This window comes from Alosa pseudoharengus, unplaced genomic scaffold (assembly GCF_046254945.1).
Source record: "Alosa pseudoharengus isolate Yale_2024_CS ecotype anadromous, Long Island Sound unplaced genomic scaffold, YU_APseudo_1.1 YU_APseudo_1.1_scf_16, whole genome shotgun sequence".
NCBI lineage: Eukaryota > Metazoa > Chordata > Actinopteri > Clupeiformes > Clupeidae > Alosa > Alosa pseudoharengus.
The window spans coordinates 29,539,852-29,545,462 of record NW_027468630.1 but is presented as its reverse complement, the minus strand read 5'-3'; positions in this window follow the sequence as shown (position 1 = coordinate 29,545,462).

Here is a 5,611-nt window from a genome sequence, read left to right as displayed (position 1 = left end):
TTGCTATTTTGATAACAAAATAAATAATGAGATATCAGGTTCATGGGTCAAAAGGCTTGTTCTTATGTTTCTTAATTAACCATGGGTGTGTTCTGGGTGTAACATCTATTAAACCAATGAGAGTGACATCTGTCATTTACTTCAAAAGGAAGGAGTGCAAAATCAAATGGCATGTTGCTATTTTGATGATAAGTGAGCGCATCTCTGCAGAAGGAATCTTTGCTGCTATGCAACAGCATCTTTTCAATTGACACCCGTGACACACCCGCTCATTTGACTACTTGTCAACTTGCACCTGGGTAATAATGATCATTGCGTCACAAAGTAGGCTGTCCTATAGGCCCTACAGACATAGTGGATAAAGTTGCGATCAGACAGGATGCGCTTTGCCGCTTGTGAACTGCAAGGCGCACTATGTTTTCATAAAAATGGGTGTAAAAACTTGAGGCACAGCAAGCGCACAAAACATGAGCCACTCTGGATTTATAAGCAGTGTTCAAAACGCTTACTGCCAATACGAAACAACTTAAAGGCAGATCTCACTGCAAAAATCGCGTTCTGTCTGATTGCAGCCTAAATAACCAACCGTCAAAGTCCTTAAAGGCAAGTCCTACCACTCGGCGGCCATCTTGGTAATGGCTTTAGGCAGTTATTTCAGACTAACAAGACCAAGCTCCTATTCAAATAAATGACGAGGCGTATAGACAGTAGAAGTTACTACCGTCATTTTGTATGCATTCGATTAGCATTTTTTGCACATTCCGGTTCATAAAAAAAAATCCCTATGAGAGAATGATGGGGTTTCGGGGAAACAGAAAATCATAAAAATAATGCCCTTGATAGATAATTAATGACTTGACTTCCATGTAGACCTGCTACATCTTTTAAAAATAGATAGATTCATCCCGAGGAAAAATGTTGGCATCCTATAGCTTATACAGCCTAACACAACAAACACACATGTCTCACCCAAGTATCTCACAAAAATGAGTACACCCCTCACATTTTTGTAAATATTTTATTATATCTTTTCATGGGACAACACTGAAGAAATTACACTTTGCTACAATGTAAAGTAGTCAGTGTACAGCTTGTATAACAGAGTAAATTTACCGTCCCCTCAAAATAACTCAACACACAGCCATTCTTGTCTAAACGGCTGGCAACAAAAGTGAAAATGTCCAAATTCGGCCCAATTGGCCATTTTTCCTCCCCGGTGTCATGTGACTCGTTGTTGTTATAAGGTCTCAGGTGTGAATGGGGAGAGAGCAAAGGGGTATTCCAGAAAGGAGGTTTAACAAACACTGAGATAAAACTTAACCTCTGGGTTGTCTGAACCTGTGGCGACTAAACCCGAGCTGTCGGTTCCAAAACACCGGTTACCAGTTAGTTCAATCAACCCTGTGTTAGATAACCTAGAGTTGTGCGCGTTCACGGCGAACTTATAAAGGCATTATCTATTGAGAGTCGAAACCATAAGTGAAACCGGCGAAAGGAAGAGCACCGTATTTTTCAGAGGCGGAGTAGTCGAGGCTTACGAGGAGGAGAGAACTGTAATAACAAAAAAGAGCAATACTTAAGCGCCTGCGTCCGAGACCTTGCTTGGCAGATAGCCTAACGGCTCCCACACAAAGCTGCGTTCCGTCAACGCATGCCAGTGGGTGTTCCCGACCGTAGCTATGCAAATGACTTGAAGTAAAACCGTAATGTGATTGGTTGGTGCCGTCCGTAGATTGGCTTGATTGGCCGGTGCCGTCTGTCGGTGCAGCAACAGCTGAACTCCTCAACGCGAGCGGCGGGAGAAACGCGACGCGACGAACCCACAATTCAGTTCGGCAACGGATCACGTGAGCCCATTTAAAGTGAATGGGATGAGTCTCCAGCAACGCGATGCACGCAGCTGTGTGTGGGAGCCGTAACTGACCATGTAAATGCGCATGATAGCCTATTTAATGTCAAAAGCACAATTAAATAATTCACTGGACATCACGTATTGTATTGACTGCTTTCAATGATACTTTCTTAAACTAGCCTAACTTGTCACAGATTGAGTGGGCCATAGAATTATTTGAGAATCCCAAATGTAATTTTCTATTTTAACGCGGGTTCTGCAGCTGTGGGCCAAGCGCTCCATCATCGGAAGGGTGAATGTCGGAAGGCATGGGTAGCCTATTGGACACATTTCGGTGCACATTTGGAAAATTTAATAAGTGATGCTGACCTGCCAGTTGGTGAAACTACACTTTAATGGCTTTAATAACTTAACTTTAATCGTGGGTTTGTGTCCAGGAAAACGAATGAAGTTGCGCAGGAACTGCTTTAGCGCAAGGCAAACTTTACGCACCAACCGACAGCTTGCCGATATGCTCTGTGTCTCCAACACCACAAAAACTCCCAGTCGGAGAGCGTGTGTAGCCTATTAAAAATAGCGGCCTGATTGAACATGCACTGAAATAACCGAACATAATTGAACATAACCTGAACAAAACCTACCCGCTACCAGGTTAAGTTCAGAGCCTATGTTACCATAGTTACTTACATAGCCTGATCATTTTTGAGGTTTCTGGAACTGAAATCCCAGGTTTACCGTTTACTCTGGGTTTACATACCCAGTTCAGTTCAGAGCCTATGTTACCATAGTTACTTATATAGCCTGATCATTTTTGACAAGGCCGTAGCCATGATGTCAACATTGGGGGGGACCAAATCTGTGGTGCGGTGTGAATTTCAATAACAGAATTTTAATACATTTCCTGCCATGCAAAAATATTATTAAAATCACAAACAAGTCATTAGTTAAGTCAGTCAATTAGGATATACCAAACTTTTGACGGACATAGGCACGGATGGATTATGAAGCCCTGGGCATAGATGCAAAAAAAACCCTCCTCTGTTAAGATAGGGGGGCCCGGGGGCATACTTCCCCGGAAGACTTAAAAAAAAAAAATGACCCTTTATATTATGACGACTTGTGAGTTTTGTGGAAATAGAAGAGAAGGGCGGAGAAGCAACTTCACACAGTCTTAGGCTTCAGGGCCCCCTGAGCTCTTGGGCCCCGTAGGTCCATTCAATAATTGATCCCTGGACATAGACCTGTGGTATGACTCCATTTGTCTCCAAAATGTATATTTTAAAAGAAAATACAAACTAGAGTATCTTTGATAACCTCTATATTACACTGAATGCTTACTCATTTGTTTGGACCTAGCCCAATCATATTTTGTATTTTGATTTTATTATTCTGGCGGCTAATCACACAATTTTAAGGTTGTTTGAAAGGGATGGGATTCAATATAGGCTACTAAGACAGGTCCCTCTTCTGTCTGACTCACCTCAAGTTACCCTATGCATTATAGGCTGGTTTCTGACAGAAATTACATTTTGTGTTAAAATGTAGAAACACAGCCTTTATTTGGTGAATGGAGGTGGAAATTCCTTTCTTTGGTTAAGGTCCGCGATTTACATGAACTGTAGGCCATCATCACCATTGTAAACGTTTTTTCAACTTTTGTGCCGTCGCCACATTTGAGTGCTACGTTTTGCCTGCATGGATGTGCGATTGTGTGCGCATCTAAATGTAACATGCAAGATGCAACAGCCATTTCTAAGAGGCTTATAAACCGGTTCATTTCTGACGTTACTACTAGCATATGAATGCATTATTTATGTTGTAAGACATGTGAAAGAAATGAATGACACAGGCACGCACAAATTCAAATGAAAGGACACTACGTTTCACTTTCGCTATCATTGCGAGAAAATAGGCTACAATATGGAAAATGCTTCAAAGTTACCTTTGAGTCTGATCAGCTTCAAAAATGAATGGGGTTTCCTTAGACAGTGCTACACCTTTCCAACAAGTTTTGTGAGAATTGTACCGGTATCTTTTGCGATGTTATTGACAGCCCGCACCACAGTAGGGTGCAGAAAGCTTTTGATAGCGCACGCCTCAAACGATAAACGCAAAACCTCCAGGACAAACCACTCACAGTGTACTCTCTGAAACCATGAATAGGTCACTAATTTGTGTGTTATTTACGTTTGATTGCATTTCAGATGGCGGGACTTGTTGGTTTCCTGTAGTAGCCTATAGCGTTTTTTTCTTTATTTTTTGGTATGTCCGAATATTGGGGGGGACATTTTGGTCACATCTGAATATTGGGGGGGACACGTCCCCCCCAAAGTCTATGGTGACTACGGCCCTGATTTTTGAGCTTTCTGGAACTGAAATCCCAGGTTTGCCGCTAACTCTGGGTTAACATACCCAGTTAAGCCAGTAAACCTGCTTTCTGGAATACCTCTCAGGTGTGTTAAATATGGTGTTATCGCTATCAGTCTCTCATACTGAAGAACTCTGAGGATCTGAAAAAAAGAATTGTTGCTCTACATAAAGATGGCCTATGCTAAGAAGATTCCCAACACCCTGAAACTGAGCTGCAGCACGGTGGCCAAGACCATACAGGTTCCACTCAGAACAGGCCTCGCCATGGTCAACCAAAGAAGTTGAGTGCACATGCTCAGTGTCATAGCCAGAGGTTGTCTTTGGAAAATAGACATATGAGTGCTGCCGGCATTGCTGCAGAGGTTGAAGGAGTGGGGGGTCAGCCTTGTCAGTGCTCAGATCATATGCCGCACACTGCATAAATTGGTCTGCATGGCTGTCGTCCCAAAAGGAAGCCTCTTCTAAAGATGATGCACAAGAAAGCCAGCAAACAGCTCGCTGAAGACAAGCAGACTAAGGAAATGGATTACTGGAACCATGTCCTGTGGTCTGATGAGACCAAAACTTGTTCAGATGGTGTCAAGTGGGTGTGACGGCAACCAGGTGAGGAGTACAAACACACAAGACACATTGCTCTTAAAATGACCATTTATTAATGAGTTGAACTGCATCAAATTAGTAGTATTTTTATATTAGTAATTTATGTAATAGGTAGGCCTATCAAAGTTTTTTTTTGGGGGGGGGGGGGGAGGCAGCAGCGCCACTGAACCTAAGTATTTCTCAAGAATAGGCCTACTGTAAATCTATTTAATCTGAATTATCATACTGTAAGTAACATACTGTTACACAGTCTTTTTAAATTTGTATGCAATGGTAGCCTAATTCCACCCTTGGAATTTCATTTTCTAGTTTTACTGTATTCTGTTCTAATTGATCCACGATGCGTTACAGTAGAAATCAGAGCCTTATAGATAGATCCCACATTATCTTCTAGCTATATGGCTCTGGTAGAAATGTAGGGATGGAGAATGTTTTTCAAGTAGGATCAAAACCTACCCTACCAGGTTAAGTTCAGCCTATGTTATCATAGTGACTTGCATAACCATATCATTTTGGAACTGAAATCCCAAGTTTATCGCTTACTCTGGGTTAACATACCCAGTTAGTAGGCCTAAACCACATTTCTGGAATAGGCCCACCCCCTGGACGCCGAACCGTTCCGCACACGCAATGGAGGCGGGCTGTATTCCGACGCAACTCTTCCAAAATCTCAGACACACCTCCAAGTTATTGCACCTGTTGCTAGGCTTAGATGCGCTTCCGCTATAGGCTTGGTCTTCAACTACGCCTATCCGGTGTGACTTGATATCACCTGGATGACGTGTTAGG